This window comes from Rhinolophus sinicus, linkage group LG04 (genome assembly GCF_036562045.2).
Source record: "Rhinolophus sinicus isolate RSC01 linkage group LG04, ASM3656204v1, whole genome shotgun sequence".
NCBI lineage: Eukaryota > Metazoa > Chordata > Mammalia > Chiroptera > Rhinolophidae > Rhinolophus > Rhinolophus sinicus.
Genome location: NC_133754.1, coordinates 3,474,545 through 3,493,775, shown reverse-complemented (window position 1 = coordinate 3,493,775; position 19,231 = coordinate 3,474,545).

Here is a 19,231-nt window from a genome sequence, read left to right as displayed (position 1 = left end):
GCACTGCTACTGTTACCGTTAGATTCTCATTATGTTAATTAACTCTGCTGAGCCCCGCCGTGAGTCCAGAGGGCTGATACCCTGTCCAGCACCGTGCAGGAGATAAGACAGGGTTGCTGCTGGCGTTGAGACCTGAGCATCCAGGCTGCACAACCGGCCTGCACGAGCATGTAGGATACTCCTGCTTCGCTTACTACTCAGCTTGTCTAAATCTGTCCATTTCTCAGTAGAATTGTAATACCTTAGTCCACATGACCATCGTCCCCTCTTCATTCTCAGTGCATACTCACTTGGTCCTTTCAAATCTATTGGTCATGCTATCCAGGAGACAAGCTTATCAAAAATTAAAGGAAAAAAAAAAAAAAAAGAAGACTGAGGGCAACATTAAGTATGCTGATTTTTACTTTAAAAGGAAGCCATCAAAATATTTTAATTATGCATGATGCTATTGTTCTGACTCCACGTGATTTCATGATTAAAATATAAGTTTAAGGACGGCAGGGCCATCTTTGTGTTGTTGCTGTGATGTTTCTGGCACCTAATACTTTACCCTGCAAAGGGAGGGTGCTTAATGCATATTTTGTGACTATATAAATAAATGAACTATAGCGGGATACAACCATTAAGAACCTTTCAGCGTAGCTTTGTGAGTGTTTCCTTTTTGTTTTCCTGTTTATTCTTCGTTTCCAGAGCAAAACTGTCACATGAAAGCTCTGTGTTACGTGCTGCGTCAGCGTTGTCTTAGTGTTTGCCGTGATCAGTGTGACACGCCTTTCTTCCAGCCATAGGACTGCGTGGGACCAATAAACCCCCTCTCCCAGCTTACCCAACTGCACATTGTTCATACCTCCCTGCACATTGTTTATTGTGCTTTGCTTTGACAAAAGCATTATGCCTTCGAGCAGTTGTTTACTAGAAGCAGGCTGGTGTCCCCACGGGGCCAATTACCACCTTGTACACATTCAGAGGTGAGACAGCTGCTTTACTCACGACTTCAATTTGAAATTTGTTCCCCCATAAAGATCTGCTACCTCTAAACTTGTAGATACTTTTGACAAAGTTAGATACAGATGATTTTAAGGATATGCGCCTCGTTCTACAGATGGTCATTTATAATATTATCGAATTTAAAAATTAAAGGAAAATATTATGTCATGAACTATATTTGATTTTCTCATCTGAGGTGTTTCTAATCGATTCTAAAACAGTTTCCGTTTAGAATTGCCTTAAAATTACTTAGATTTATTATAAAAATTTATTCAGACTTAGAATTACCATGTAAGAAAATGGAAGTCAGATTACGGTAGCACTAATATTTTTTCCAGCTCTGAAGTTATATGAGTCTAAGTTATATAAATCCCATGGTAACTACAAATCCTTCTTACAAATAAAAATAGTGGGTCCTATTTCTATATGTACTACATTTTAATATGTGATAAAATAACTTCTTTGAATCTATCAAAGGTTTGGAGGGACTATAACTTTGAGTTTCTTGGCATCTGCAAAATGAAAATCATAGCACGAAACAAACCCAGATATTACTTTATGATACTAACACAGGAAGAGAGAGTATTGTAACTTCTTTCTAGCATCTGATTTTTGGCAAATTATCCACAGGCATTGCTGTCTTTTAGATAATGAAATTATACTGTGAATTCTTTTAAGATTTTGAGAAAACTTGAATTATTTGGGGGAGATTAGATCATAATTATTATTTTCACAAGTTACCTATTTAATGACTATGATAATTGAATATATCATAATATTTATTATTATAGAAGGGAATTAGCTAAATGAAAGTAAAAAGATGGGTGAGTGATATTGTGAGTTATAAACAGTACAGCATAAGTTACAATCACTATATTATTTAGTTAATACACTAATTAATTTACATTAAGATACTTTAAATTCTCTGCGTACATTTATAGCCTAATTTTTGTGACTGTACATAATGGTATAAATAGAATTCCAGAACACTGTTTAATTTTCAGTGTTCCTCACTGTGGCTTCACTCTTCCCATGTATCTAGTTTGGGCCACCTCAAAAGATGGGTCTCGGTGGTTTGACTTTACATGCCACACACATGCCAACTGATTTCCAAGGAATAAGGTAATTTTGATGTATTTCTTCGTGCCTGGGTTTGGAAGTCACACAGCATGACTTCCACTGCAGTCACAGGCTTGCCCAAATATAACAGAAGAGGACATATGCTCCAACTCTTGAAATGAGGATTGGCATGTTGGTCAAGGGACGGATGGATGGTAGCTGTCATCCTTGGAGACTAACAAGGGCGAAACGTAATATTCGAGGACCAAAAAGATGAGTATATTTACTGAACAGGAAAAAGGATGTGTGAATAAAGAATGTTTGATAATAGAATGAAGTTTACCAAGTATGACTTCTAGATGTAATACAGAAACTCACGTTTTCAAATTGAGAAGCACACGTTGTGACTTGTTCAGTTTTGAAGGACAGTCAAGGAAATCTCCGGCTAATTCGTGGTTGTGCCACTGGCAGAAAGCCCTCCGTTGTTTAATCCCCTCAGGAAAGCACCTTAGCTGAAGGGAAATATCTTGAAGAAGTCCAAATGCCTCCTAGAATACCCCACAAGAACCCATCAATGTGGGCATGTGAAAGCCAGATCCCTTATGCTAAGGCAAGACAAGCCTGAAGGACCATCACAGCCTCAGATCTCCCTGCAGGTATGACTGAAAATGGCCCTGTCCCTCCATCTCTGCTCAGCTTCTTTCTCTGCAAGTCCTGCTTCCACAGGTACTAACCCTAAAAGCAGTCCGTATCTTCCTCCTGTACACTGATCTCTGACTCCGAGTTGACTTCCGGGAACCCCAACCTGCTACAGATGGTACTAAAAGAGGTACAGAGAGCAGTTACTTAGGTGAGATTTTGGAATGAAGCCCCTAAATCCAGTGAGAGGTGGGGTCCAGACAGCTCTTGGTACAAGGATGGTTCTCCAGTAAAATATGTCACTGGTGTGATGTATCAGACTTTTGAAAATTATAGAGGGGATGATATTGATAATGGCCTAGGAAAAAAGTTAACCTGAAAATGATTAATTGGCAATTAAATTTGTGTGAATGCCAGAGGGGCTCCATCATAACATAAAAAAGAAACTTTCATTTCCTGCAAAGAGAAGGTAAAAAAAAAAACCACACAAAACAACAACAACAATAAAAGCAACTGAGAACAGTCCCAAAAGTTCATCACCAAGCTCCAAATAAGACTTCTTTGCTATGGTAGAAAAGTAAACGGTACCCTGACAGACAGGACAGGGACATCTGAGATAATGTTTTTGAATATCTTGAGTCCCTAGACTCCCCAGCACTATCCGGACCCGCAGAAGTGTCCCACACCACCTGTTAGATCTCCATAGGCAACATAGGCTGGAGAGCAACACTGACACCTTTCCCCTGCATGGAGGCACACAGCCCACCTCTCCTCCTGGAACGAAAGCCACTATCAGGGTTCATCACAGTATGAAAGGTCAGCCATATGCTGTGCCTGCTGTGGGGTGGCGGATGGAAATGGCCGGTGCTCACTGAAGGGAACTGGGAGACCACCCAGGAACCTGCGCTCTGGGTGATAGTCGAGTGGCCAGACATAAGCTGAGGTCATGGAGAGAAGCACCTGAGGAGCATGCTACTGAAATATATATACACAGGTGTTAACCCGACAAGGACCTCAGGGACTGTGCAAACACTACGAGAATGGCTCTTGGAAGCATAACAACAGCAGTGGCCACAGGAAGAAGGGCTGGATAATTACTGTGACAGAATGCAAAAGAAAGGATTAAAATCTCAGAGAAATGGACATGCTAGTAGTGGAGCAGTATGTAAGGCTGAGAAATACAGCAGAACACAATAGTCTAGGGCGGGTTCAGATGATAAAATGTTTTACCAGAGCAAAAAGGAATGTGTTAGTAAAAGAAGCACCCACATCATTAAGAAACTCAGTGGTGACTCTTCCCTCTAGACCAGGACTCAAGAGCGATGCTGTAGCAGGACTAGGCTGTGTGACATTGAGGATGACAGAACACTAACTAGACCAAGAGGACCCACCGGGTAGAGATGAACTGTCCAAAGCCCTGGATGGACTCATGGTATCGCAAGGCAAAGTTGGAAGTACATCTTTTGGGCTGGGTGGGGGGAAGGCTGACCTGCCGTTATGGAAAGGATTACTGGGCCACAGTGCCACCAGGAGTACAGATGGGCAGCCAACAAGCCCACCACTCAATTTGTACAATCAAAAGAAATGAAGGAATAGGGACCAGAGAGCTGAACAATCATGCCATTAGAAAGTCAGTATTCCTTGATTAGTCTGTGGGAGGTTAACTCCCCAAGAAGAAGACGCATCCCAGGTCATGAATTCCCTGGACCTTCTCAGTGGTGTTCAGAACTGTGCCCTGGAGAAAGGGACTTTGGCACACATGAAGGATGTTGGACCCAGTGTATGAGCTGACATGGATACCAAGATATGGGGAAGGCGTCGGGGTCCCAGCAATGGATGGAATCCATTCAGATGCCATGGGTTGTAGATGCTCCTTTGGTCATTCACCCAATTCATTCTAAATGGGATCAACACACTGACTATTCAACACAAACACACATTGGTTTCTGGGCTTGTGTGGAAGGCAGCTGAAATCCTAACCAAGAGAGAAAGTAAAAAACATCCCTTAGAATTAATGGCAGAAAGTAGTGCGTCCTTAAAGACCTGAAGGATTTGGGGTTGTGATGCCTCCCTTCTCCATCTGCAAAGACTAAATGGATCCCAAAGGAGCAAAGCAGGGTACTGCAAGCTCAGCTGCCTCGTGGTCGTGACTGCAGCTTGTGCAGACATGTGGCCGCAGCCAGGAAGATTAACACAAACTCCTGGCCAACAATTGGAGCACGTGGTATTTTTCATCCGGTTAGGAAACAGAATGAGAAGCTTTATGTGTGCCTTTGGACTGGACAGGAGAACATATTTAGCATGCTGCGGTCCCCTGTGGGGTCTACCATAGCAAATAAGTCTTATTTGGAGCTTGGTGATGAACTTTTGGGACTGTTCTCAGTTGCTTTTTTGTCGTTGTTGTTTTTTCGTTTTTTGTACAGTCCCCTGTATGCATTGCCTCGACTGCAGAAAGTCACCTTCTGCTAATTCCGTTTGTTCCCAGTCGCCCGCACCCAGTGTCACATTGAGGTGGGGTTATATGGACCCAGCCCCCTTGTCGCAACCTGAGGCACAGCAAAGGATGATCCCAGCTTCCCAACAAGTGGTTTACACTGCTTGTCAGTTCAGCTCCTCTCTGGCCTAAATCTGCTGCTTTTCCTTCTCTTCCACGTCGTAGGAGAACTCTAGTAATTCTTCACACTAACCTCTATCTCAGGGCATGCTTCTTGGGAAATTCACCAGCAGCATAAGAAATGTTTAAGATGAATGTGTGTGTGTCTCTGTGTGTGTTCATCCTGACACAGATAAAATACTCTAATAATTTGTTCAAGACTAGTTATCTCTCTAAGCAAAAAGATTAGTGTGGACATTTATTTTTCTTTGTCTGTAAAAGGGCCCATGGGCCACGATTGTGTAAATATTGGCTGGTATTTAGTTTGTTGAGTGTCATGGGAATAAAAAAAGGGATAACCCATGTGACATTCTTGACACTGTATTTGGCTCAAAAGAAAATAAAAGAAATAGGAGTTCCATAAGGAGAGAGTTGAGAGAATTTTTCTATCACATCCTAAGCTAACAACCTAGAAAAATCATACACAGGCAAATTTATGTGCCAAAAAGTATCGTGTGTTATAGCATACGCTTTATTGCATATGAATGCACAATTTATGAATTTAATATACCAGTATTTACATTTATGAGTATATAAAGTTTTAATACCATACAGTATATTATATGTACTATAATATAAATCATCTTTTAATTGAGCATGTGTTATTTCAAATGTTTCAGGTTTATACATTTAACTATGGTATCTTTGTTTGCAAGACTTTGTTTAAGATGGAGTTTGAGGAATAGAATTACTGAATAAAAGGCATGCATTTTTATGACTATTGCTATAGAATAATCAAATTATCTCTGTGTGCATACTCTGTTGCATCATACCTCATTGCATCACACACCTGTACATTACCAATTGTTTTTATTTTAATTTCCTTACAGATTTCTTTCATAGTTTCCTATTGTTTTGTCCAACATAGGTGACAAGTATCAGCCATATTTCTGTTAAGAAAATTGCCAGGCAGAGTATAGTAATCTTTCAAACCAAAGCAAAATCTCTTTCAAACCATAGTTCTGTGTTTAGTTTTCAAAGCTCTATTCATCTGACATGCTTTTTTCCCCTGTATTTTCTTTAAGTGGTAGCATCTCCACAAATTTGCCTCTCATGACATGTGTTTGTCCTTTAAGGAGTAAACATATTCCAACAGTGCAAGTTCAGGTCTTGGGACCAGGATGTCACAGTTTTAATCTTTTCTCTGCTACTAACTTTTGGTTATTCAAAGGGAAGGCACCTCTCAAAACGTCCGTGTGGTGCTTTACCTGGAGAACAAGTAACTATTCAGTAAAGGGTTTATACAGAAAGGCAATGTTCGAACTAACATTTCTTATTGGAAAGGAATTTAAAATGTGAAAAAGAAACTAGTATACTAGTTACACTTTCAGATTTCAGGAGATATCCACTCTTTCTGCGTTGAGGCCATGATTCCTATATTGAATTGCTCATGTGCTGTGTCTGTGAGCTGATCCTGGCTGTATAATAAGTAAAATTGTCTAAATAAACCCATGTACTTCACCTGTCCCAGAACAAGAGTTCCAGTCACTTAACTTTTTGTTTTCTTATTGAACTAGACCAGAGAACAATTGTCATACATCCAGCTACCCACTGGACAACTAGAGGAGGCACAGATTGATTTTAATATTTGTGGTGCACATTCAAAAGCACACAGACATACCCACATGTTATCTCTACTTGTCCCATTTAAAAAAATAAAAGAAGTAAAGAAAAAAAGCAAGTGCCCGTGGGTAGGGAAAGGAGTGCAGCCTTGCTCGGTCAGTTTTGTCCAGAGTTGACGTTCTTGTGCTGCTCCATGTGGTGGGAGGCGAGACGGGCTCCTCGTCTCTGTGTGAGCTTCAGTATGGAATTTGGGTTGAGCAGGTATATACGGTTGGGTGCCATGTGCAAACGGATGGTTACTGAAGTCATGGAAGGTCAAAAGGACATCTGCAGCATCCCATCTGAAACGAGCCTAAAGACAGAGGAGGCAGTCATTGTGAGTGACAAAAAAGGGAAGAAGACTTCACATATGTCGATGAAACAGAGTCAGTTGAGAAGAGGGAAAGCAATGCAGGAGTGCTGTCAGAGGTGCCAGACAGGGAGGGATTTCGGGCCAGGAGGTCAGCATTGACCAGAAGTCAGTTACGGAGGACTGAGGAGTATCCGTTTGCTTTGGCAACAAGACCTCCTTATACCTTAGGTTCTCAGTCAGGGAAGGTTGTAGGCTGAGCCCCAATAAGTGGACTGGAAAGTGAATGGTCCATGCATCAGACGGCCCAGCTGGAGAAGGTCCTGAAGAGGGGCTGTGAGCAAGGCTGCTAACTGTTTCAGCATCTCTCTAGAGCTGTCTCTCTAGGGGGGTTGCAGAGACAAAGGAGGATGGTCTTAAACTTGAGAAATTTGAAGATATTTCAATGTGATATAAATGAGCAGCCACAGAAGATGTTGAAAATTTAGCAGTTCCCAAAACTATTTTAGTTTTCCCTGTTCATTAATTTTTGTAATTTAAATAAGCATTGAATAAAGTAGTGAAGTACCGGCATTAAAAGAAAAATATTGTTTTCTTGAATACTAAGTTAAAACTTCAAACTATATTTGATAAGCACTCACACACACAACTCCAATCTAAGTTCAATGAAAAGTTCTCTTTCTTGGTCCTACAACTAAAGATGGATAACTGGGTGAACACCGTATGTTTTAAATCGGATCAAATGGTTCAACGATGTGGTTCTTTTTCATCTCATTTCCTACTTTAACTGAGTGTTTCGTTGGCTATAAGTATTATTGTGAGCTGACTTAAAAAGGGTCTTCACAATTTTCCCCAATTTTCTCCTGCAATCTGTCATTGTCTCTCATACAACCTGCCAACCTGTCCCACCCCTGATAGGTCCACACTGTCCACTCCTGTCCTCAGGTGCCTCTGTGGCTCCAGGTACATGGAACACTTTGATTTCTGATCATGCCACTCCACGTCTACACATATTTGCAATTCTTTCCCTTTACATGCAATCTTCCTCCCCCTTGGGATGGGCTTTGACTGATGCTTCCCCTGTGACACACACCGCTATTACTCAACCAGAGTTCCTGTGACACTGGCACATGTGTTGTAAAGACTATTATCTTGACACCATTATTATTATCTTTAACACTGTTAGGCTTTTGTTCCTGCCAAGTCAGGGTTGTGTCGTTTTCTGTGATGTAACAGCTCATCTTTAATTTCTGTAGACTTCTGGTATATAGTGGTCAATCACCAATGCTTTGCATCATGAATGAATAAAAATATGATTGAAATAGATGAATGGTTTTCTCCACTAGATTATACAATATTTAGGGAAGGTATGGACTTCTGCACTTTTATGCACTTAGCACTGAGACACATGCTTTGTACGTAGGAGCTAGTCAATATTTTTTCCCCCCTCAGTGAACAAATCAATGCTAAAATGGACCCATCACACTTTTCCACACACCACTGGCTGCCTTGCATCTCGGTTGCCAAGGCACTCAAGCTGGTCCTGCTTTCCCAGGACCCCACATGAAGTGAGTTCTTGTGTTGTGTTAGACAGTCATTTAATTTCCACCCATACTCAGGTGGCTTTCATATTTGTATCTTCTACTCCAGTCTTCCTGAGCCCTAGAGCCATGTATCTCACTCAGATTTATTACATCCAAGAACAAACCTACAGTCTTTCCCAGTAAATCTGGTTATTCTCCAGTATTTTTTTCCTTATAACTCATAACACCATTCATTGAGTTGCAGTGTCTCAACATGACACCTCCCTTTTCCAAATCTTCCATATCTAATACATCACATAGACCTACTGACTAAAACTGTCTAAGCAATTCTCAATGTCAACCCCTTTTCTCCTTTGCACCTCAATGCAATTTAACCAGACTATTATTGTTTCGGATTTGGAGTACTGCAATACCAACCAGCCTACCTTACCTTGCTAACTGGTCTACCCTTATCTTCTCTGCCTGCACTCCCCCACCCCCACCCCATTCACAAGTATATGAGTGAGGCCATTTACACTGCTTGCAGATCTGTCGGGCAGATACGTCTTTGGAAAATCATATATCCAACTGAACCTTCTTCCACAAATTTCTCTTGACTTCTCTCTGGAACTTTGCTTATATACAAAGGTGTGCAATGGTCTCAAAATATCACTGTGGCAACTTTTCAAGAAAATATGACATTTGAACTGAAAGGAAGCACACTCATATGAGAATTTTAAGATCTTTGCAGGAAGTTTCCCATAATAGTTTAGAGAACACTTTTGAGAACACTCAAACCATTATTTGCTAGCTGTGTTATTTTGAGGAAATCTGTTTCTAATCTGTAAGAGTGATAATTCCTACCTCTTTAGGTTTTTAGAATATCACTAAGAAGAAATAAAAAAATATATATATATGGAATTTCCTGAAATAGTTAAAGGCTCCTAGTGATTGTTTAATAAATGAATGGTAGTGGGAACGTGTGCAAATTTGGGAATATAGTCCTTGTAGCCCTTTTTGACCTTTTATAAAAATAAACCTCAATTTTCCTTATATCTTCTTTGCAAAGAATTTAGTTTTGAAGGAACTTGAAGGTGAAATAAGTGAATTCTAATTGAAGCAAATGCTAGAGAAAAGTACAATTACTCTAAAAATTAAGGGGGGCGGGAACTATCATTGTCATTTTTTTCCTCTGAAATTTTTGCCTTCATGGTCACCATGTAACTCATATTGTCCTGAAATCATACGTTACTGGACTGACAAAGACTTTGGTTTGAGACAATTACATACTCTCTCAGGAGTCTATCACCGAGTGATAATGAGGTGTGAACACATTCCTCAGAAAGCACAGATTTGCCAAAAGGGCAAGTTAACACCTCTTCAAAAGATAGATGAGATATGAATTATTCATAATGAGCTAGGCCAGACTCCCTGTTCACCAGCCTCCTTCATAACACTGAGTGGAGTGACACAAACTCTTAGGTGGAATGTGTGTATCTGCTCCCCAGGCAAAGGGCACCATCTTTTATCTACTTAATACTTTTGCAGCAGGGGTGCTGAGAGTGCTGTCTCTCTCTCTCCTCTCTCAATTTCACTATTCCCTTTACCATTTCATCTAGGATTTTTATGTGTGTGTACACCCATGTGGAATTCAGATAGAGATAGAGATAGAGATAGAGATAGAGATAGAGATAGAGATAGAGATAGAGATAGAGATAGAGATAGAGATAGAGATAGAGATATGGAATGGATACATAGATAGATATAGATATAGATATGGATATGGATATAGATAGTCTCCTGCATTTGAACCCAAAGACTATCAAACATTTTCTATTTTGTCTTTCATCTTTCAAGTCTGCCTCTTGCATCTCTTGCATGTTTTTGTGTCAGGATATATATGCAGATATATATATCCTGAGTTAAAGCACAACTATTCATCTCCACTGGTGTGACTGGGTTATGTCAGGATCCATCCACTGGGCCACGGGAGAGGCAGTGATGGTTGTGAGACAGATGATTCTCTAAGACTGGGAAATACTTTCATTGTGTTGAGTCAGTTCAAACAATTTCATGGACATGCAATAGTGCCATGCAAATTAAGTTCCAAGAATTGTTTTGCAAGTAGAGTTCAGTTTTAGATGATTACATGAAATAATTCATTTATATCATTGATAAGTTTGTGAAATGCCATTATTTATGAGTTAAGGTCTATTCTCTTGTCTCTCCCAATCAAACACTCATTGTATCCAGCAGTTTTCCCCCTGTGGACTTTATGAATAGGCTAGAATATGTATTGGAGCTATGTCAACACCACGAGGATGAACATTCAGGACATTTCCCTTTCTCAGATATGACTGTTCTAAGGCATTCTAAAATACACATGGAACAAAACAGTTTGTCTTCAATAATATATAAAAATGAAGTTATATATATTTTTAAGGCTGTTACAAATTTTAATGCTGTTACATTATACCAAACTTATTTTAAAAAAACGCCCAAATTTAAAGTCATTAGTAGAGTACACAGAAAATAAATGCAAAGAGAAGGGATGAAAGAAGCGCTTAGAGACCAGGAGGTAGCAAGCCACTGAGCTTCAAGCACTCGGTATAGGCCAAGAGCTGCCTTTCCACGAGCATCTGCGGATTTTTGCCCAGCTCCCATGTGGAAATCAGTTTCCTTTCATGAAATCATAATTCCACGTGTAGCCTGGGTAACTTCCTTCTTGAAATTAATCTGCTAACCAAACTGCAATGGCTTCTGTTTTTCTCATATTTACTTTTGTTTGCATGTTCTCTTTTTTCTTAATTATAGTAGTGGTTTATTTTAAAGACACCATCAATTTTAAGGAAACCCATCATTTAAATGGTAAATTGGGGAGGGAACAATAAAGCCTTATCAATTAAATATACATCTGTATCGTATGTCACCACCAGGTTTTTGAAAAAGAAATCTTCAGTGAAAAAAATATGCCTCTTGGAATTTACAATATAGAAATAATATGCTAGAGGTCTGACTATTTGAGAGATTTTCAATTTCAAAAAGAAAAACATTGTGATACATTTTCAATTATGTTCTTATTTTCTAAATTATTTTAAAGATAAAACTTTCGTTTTTCAGCTTTCTTTGAATTTTTTTTCTTTTTTTTTCTTCTTTTTTTTCATTGGGGAATATTGGGGAACAGTGTGTTTTTCCAGGACCCATCAGCTCCAAGTCAAGTCGTTGTTTTCAATCTAGTTGTGGAGGGTGCAACTCACTGGCCCATGTGGGAATCGAACCGGTGACCTTGCTTTTAGGAACACTGCGCTCTAACCAACTGAGCCAACCAGCAGCCCATGGTTTGCTTTTTATCTGACTTCTCACATGGATTCTTTAGTGGATTAATTTGCACTCGTTTTATTTAATTACACAGCTAAGGATAAATGCTTGTTCCCGAGTGAAATATTTCTTCCTTTCACGAATGATTTTTCTTTAGCATGAAATGCTCTCTGACAACATTTTAGTACCTCTTTTGAAATTATACCCGGTCCTCTCAAATCTTGCTGCTGCTGCTTTAGCAACTAAGTTTCTGGAATATTCTAAATCCTTTGTTGTCATTTCCACAGTCTTCACAGCATCTTCAGCAGGAGTAGACTTGCTACTCTTCCTTTCACTTGAACACTTAGAGGCCATTGTAGGGTTTTTAACTGTCCTAATTTCAATACTGTTGTATCTCAGGGAAAAGGAGGTCTGAGGAGAGTGAGAGCCATGGGGACAGCCGGTCAGTGGAGCTGTCAGAGCACACACAACATTTATGAATTAAGTTTGCTGTCTTTAGGTGTGGTTTGTTGCACCCCAAACAATTACAACAGTTACATCAAAAATCACAGATCACCACACCAAATATAATAATAATGAAAAAATTTGAAATTTTGCAAGAATTGCCAAAATGTGACATAGAGACAAAAAGTGAGCAAATGCTGTTGGAAAAATGGCACCTATAGACTTTCTCAATGTAGGGTTGCCACAAACCTTCAATTTATTAAAAACAAAACAAAACAAAAAAACCCACACAGTATCTGCAAAGCAATAAAATGGTGTATACCTGGTGCTCTCTTAACAAAATTAAACATTCCAGCCAGTGAACATGGAATTTCTTTTCATGTATTTAATTATTTAGTTCTTTCAACAATATTTTATAATTTTCAGAGTACAAATTTAACATTTCGTTTGTTAAATTCATTTCTAGTTGTTTTACCATTTTTGATGCAATGTAATTGAAATTTTTCATTTCATTTTAAATTTTTTATTTTTGAATATATTTTGCTGAAGCACAGAAATTGAATTAATTCTTGTACATTCATCTTGTATCCTCTATCTCCCTGAATTTGTTGATCAGTTCTAATCATTTTCAGTACGTTCCTTAAGATTTTCTACATACAACTTCATGTGTTCTACAAATAAAGATAATTTTACTTCTTCTTTTCCAATCTAGATTCCCTTTAAAAAAAAAAAGTCCAGTTGCCATGGGTAGAACTTGTAGTATAATTTTTGAATAGGAGTAGTGAGAGCAGACATTCTTTTCCTTTTCCTTGTCTTGGGGAAAGTAGTCAGTCTTTCATCATTATGTATAGGCAATAATGTTTGCTGTTTTTGGTTTGTTTTGTAGACACCACTTACAAAGTTAAAGAAGTTACCATCTATTCCTAATTTACTAAGTGAGGTTTTTTGTGTTGTTTTTTTTTTTTTTTTTTTTGATCATAGAGATATATTGGATTTTGTCAAATGCCATTTGTCTTTGTCTCTTGAGATGGTCATGTGTGTTTGTTCTTTGTTCTCTTGCTATGGTATGTAGCATTATTTGACTTTGGATGTTAAGCCATCCCTATGTGTTGAGTCAGCTAGCACTTACTGAAAGTGAACAGTTGGGTGTGACAACAAAGGCCGACCAGTCAGAAGCTTAGCAGGGACTTCAGGACAGAGACAGCTAAAGCCAGACATTTCAGGGAATGTCCACCTACATTCAGTGAATGTCGCAGCTCAGGACACCGTGCCCTCTGACACTGACCAAGGCTGGTTTGTGTTGTTGTTCGTTCTGATGGTGCTTCTCAGGGCATGCACTCTGGGCTTCTGCCCCACCAACCAGGGTATGCCGTGGTTCAGCTGGTTCTCTTTGACGACTTGACTGTTTTCCTGCCCTGGGCGTATAAATTTCCACAGTATTATTAATGAAAACCTGGCCACTTTGCAGAGGCATCTGTAATGCCAGCCTCTGCGGTTGCCCTGACCAAGGAGGGCTCCTCTCAGCCATCTCTTCTCAGCTTCCCCTGTTAGACTTCTCACGACTAACTCCTCTACTTGCTGCCTTTATGGAGACAGCAGCTCTTTGAAATTGCTCATCGCCAAGATTTCAATTGACTTGGATCTTGCTTTTAGGAGTAAAGGTACCTGGACTCTGCCCAGTGTCCGTCTGCGAGGCGGGTCAGCAGAGCTCTCATTGTTCTTTCGTTAAATTGATTTTGAACATTGATTATATTGACATATGACTTTGTTGTAAGTTAAGATTTACGTGTTCATTTGCTACATTTATATATAGTGGTATGGTTGGCATTGAAGCGATATTCAGTACCTCTATCACATTACATAGCTGTAGTCAATATTTTCTATATTCATTGTGCTGTCCATCACATCGTTATGTGTTATTTACTACTTGTTGCAAGTTTGTATCCTTACACAGCATCAATCTTACTCCCTACCCATGGCCCCTGTGGACTTCTTGCCCCCCCCCCCCCAGGTGGTTCTGGCCTGTACCAGTGCTCCCAAGGGCATGGCAGGGACATCAGCCCCCTTCTCTTGGAGCGATGCTCCTGTTCTAGAAGTTGCTGAATGGGGATTGTGACCCCTGTCTTCTCATGTCTCATTTGTCATCATGGAAATATCACCCAATTAGGGAGCTGGGGCAGGAGCAATGGGCCTCCGGTGTTCTCAGACTGTTGAGCTTGGGGCAGAGCTTCCATTCTACAAACAGAGACTGGGGGTGGGGTGAGAGCCCCGGGTCTCCTGGCTCTTTTGCGTCCAGCTCCTGGGGACAGGAGACATGCTGGTGGCCTGCCCTGCCCCGGGAAAGACACTAGACTGGGACTTGGGAAGCTTTTCTGCTTGCACCACACTGGCCTGGGGGCAGCAGCGGGTCACAGCCATAGACTCTTGCTGTTTTTAGTGAGGCTTAACAGATTTTCTTGAACAAATGTTATTCCACTTGCTCATTTGCTGTGTGCCCTTAGGGAAATATCTAGAGACTTTAAATGGTTGTCTTTTTATAATTTTCACAAGATGTGACTGCATCACTGGAGAGATGATTCATTGAGCTCCTCACACTCTTGTTCCACATGAGCTTCCTCCTTTTGGTTTTGGTCTTTTTTTCTTTTCTTCTGTAATCAGCATGCCCCTTTTTATTTCCCATTAAAACTCACTCTAATGAACCTTCTGCATTACTGGACTATTATGTAGCTTAAAATTCTATGTAGTCTTGTCCTGTGGTATTGTATGTGCATGTCTTCAGACATTATTTGAATTGCGTTGATACACACGCAGATGCACATACACACGTTTTTAACTCAACGCTATCTACTAAAGATCTGTTTACACAAATCTCTAAATTTCCAGCTCACTCTTTCTAATAACTGAAAAATATCCCATAGTACTAATAAGAAATGTAGCATATATGTAGAATTTAACAGTTGTTGGCACATAATAAACTCTCTATTTTATTCATGAGATTTCCTAGTGGTGAACATTCAGGGCTTGCAAGTCTCCGTTCCATGGCCAATTGTGCAGTGACCTCCTGATGGATGTGAGCGGGATGTACCACCAGGATCAAGTCTGTGCATGGGGCTGCTGAGCCTTTGTGAGCCTTTGGGTGTGTTTCCCTTCAGATCCCCTGAGTGCTATGCAGAACGGCCCTAGCATGCCGTGTGTGTGTGTGTGTGTGTGTGTGTGTGTGTGTGTGTGTAAATCATGCAGTTTTCATGCACACATGGGTCTGATAGTGAACTGTCTGTTCTATTCCATTTGGCCATCTGTCTTTGACTGGGTTAGTTCTACAATATTTTTATATTATTATATATTTTGTATTTATTATTATTATTAATTATTCTTACACCCCGTCCTTTTAGTATGTCTTGCTATCTGCTAAGACACAATTATTCTCATTGCTCTTCATTTTCAAAATTGTGACAAGCTTTTAACCTTCATATATATTTGGGAAAATATATATGGAAATTTTGGCACAAATTACATTGAAATAGTACATTAATGTGGAGAGGTTTGAAACTGACATTTTTCTTTAGTAGTATAATTCTCCAGTTAAGTATTTTCTTTTTTTCTTTGAATAGAATTTTAATTTTCAACATAACAGTCGTCTATTTTACTTTCTATTTATAGATTTTTTTAAAATATTCATGAACAGTACTTTTACCTTGTAGTATATTTTCTGGCATAAATAACCACTATTAATTTTTGTAAGGTGATCTTGTATCTATCAGCCTTGCTAACTCCCTTATTAATTCACAGTTTCCTTCTTGATTCTGTTAAGTTGTCACTATAGATAATGATAACATTTAAAATGGAATTGTTATTTTCCTTTTCAAACCTCTAATTTGTTTTCATCATACTGCGTTGCACTGGTCAGAACCTTCAATTCTGTATTAAAAAATAACAGTTATAGTAAAGACACTTTAATCTTGTTTTCAGAAGATGTAAGTTATCATAAAGTGTTTATGAGATTATATTTTTGTTATGATTTGGTATATAAGCTTTATCAAGTCACGTTTCCTAATTTTGAGAGTTAAATCACAAAAATGTTGAATTTTATCAGGTGCTTTTGTGTGTAGTAAGGTAATCATGTAATTTATTAATATTTGCAATTTCATTGATACATTTCCTGATATTAAACTACTCTGGCATTTATTGAATATATTTAACCATCTATTTCATCATCTGCTGGCAGATGAAAATATTCTAAATACAATGTTATTAATGTAAAGTTAAAAAGTAAAATGGGGCTATGATTTTCTGTCTTATTTTTAAAAAGCAATATAATACTATATAAGGTATAAAGAAATAAAATGAAGTATGCAGCTAATTGTTAAATTTTTTGTAATAAATTGTATTTTACAGGGGTTAATTTTTCTTTGTGAATTTGAAAACTGTAATCCTTAAGACATTGTGTTTTTGTGTGTGTTTTTGTGTGTGTGTACATGAAGATATTTAGTATTTTAATTGCTTTGCAGATGTTTTTTCAATTAATATGTGTGAAATACATTGATTAATTATTGTATAATTTTGGATAGTCTATTTTTTTGTAATTCTTAAACTTTAAAATTTTATATTTTATTTATTTCTACATTGTTTTTTCTTGAATAGTATTTCCAGATGATCTTTTTCTCCCCAAAAGAATCCAATTTTCAAATATTTTTTAACCTTATCTATTGTGTTACCACTTTAGATCATAATGATGTTTCTTATTTCATTATTTTCATTGCGTTCTCCCCTCATCCTTATTATATCTTTGCTTCTTTCCTTGGGTTAATTATACAGTTCCTATTCTAGTTTTTATATTCATGGTTTACACACTCATGTTTTTTTATTCAATTTTTTGGACAAACGTATTTAAAGTTATAAATTTCCTTTTATGTGCTGTTTCAGTACCACACTGTGTGTGCACTTCTACTGTATTCTAGTTTTACGTGTTTTATGAGTTTTTAATGATTTCTTTTTCATTCCGAGGGTTAGGTCAGTACTATGTAATTGACTATCTAGACTTAATGATTTTTAAAGCTTGGTTTTATTACTGATTTCAATAGTGGAGAACATATTCTGTCCAATGATTCTTGAGATTTAGAGACATTCTTGGTTGCCCTATACATCAAATTTGTCAATGTTCCACTTATAGTCAAAAATAACATTATTCACTATTCATTAGATTGAAAATTCTGTATAAATATGTGTACATACATGCATATATTAGGATAATATTTGTGTAAAATAAAATTTTAACTATATTGTTCACATTTTTTTATTTTAATAAAATCATATTTAAAAACCAGTTGATTTATCAGTTTCCTAAAGACTGTTTTGAAACCCTTTAATTATCACTGGCAACTCATCTGCTGTTCCATGTCCTGGAAACCAAGGGCCCCTCCCAGTCGGGCTTTGTCGTACTTCGGGGAGAGTCTGGTGGCGCCCCCACTGTCACAGGAGCTCTGTGGCCAACACAGAAGGGGGAGGAGGCTCTGATCACCGTTTTGGGAAACAAAAGCCAAGTATTTAAATGACATTTAGAAAAGAAACTTTCAGAATTGTAATGCTTTCCTTATTTCAATATTTCTGCCAATCATTTTATGAACAACTTTAACATTTGGATTTTTGACGAACTGAAAGGTCTCTGTGAGTCCTGTGTTTTCCATGAGTAACATGTGAGTACGTTTTCTGACTGTGTGCTTACCTAACAGTTACTCACATCACCTTAAAGCGAGGCAACTCTTGCATATGCAAAGTAAATTAGAACCTCTTTCCGTTTTTCTCCATCACATCAAAGAGCTTCTGTAAGACCTGTTCCTTATTTTTGTTATTTATTGTTACAGAGTCATCTGAAACTCTGGTTTTATGTCATTTGTAGGTAGCATTTTGGCGTCTGACTTCATAATTTAGGGTAATTTCTCTTTTGTTTTAAGTCAAATATTTTTTGTTCTTTAAATGATTTGGAATCATTTCAGGACTGATTTCTTTCATCCCAATAGCAAGAGTTTGGGTTTTCCTTTGTCTTGGTGACACCTATGCTATTGCTTTAGATTCCTTAGACCTGCAAACACCAGGTGGCTGGGTGTATATGTGTCTCCTGGCAGGGCTGTCAGCATTCCCACTGGGAGGCTCTCCCAGTCCCTTTGGAGAATTTCTGCTGTTGTGAAGTCTTTCCTCTCACCTTTGTCATCTGCTGTCATATTTGAGACTTCCACCATTGTAGTGCATTTACACACATGAGAGAGACGGTCGTGAGGGTGCTTTATATGTGATCCACACTCAGCAGGTGTGCAAAGGAAGCTGATGACTAAGCTCTCTGCTTAGTAAAGAACAGTCAAGATTTAGAAACAACTGAAATGCCCATCAGTATAAACAAGTGGATAAAGAACTTGTGGTACATATGGACAGTGGAATATTACTTTGCCATGAAAAAGAATGAAATCTTACCACTTGTGACAACATGGATGGACCTAGAGGATACTATGCTAAGTGACAGAAGTCAGACAGAGAAAGACAAATACTGTATTATCTCATTTATATGTGGAATCTAAAGAACAAAATAAATGAACAAACAGAATAGAAACAGATTCACAGATACAGAGAACAAACTGTTGGTTGCTAGATGGGAGGGGATATTGGGGACGGTGTGAGAAAGATGAAGGGATTTGGAAGTACAAA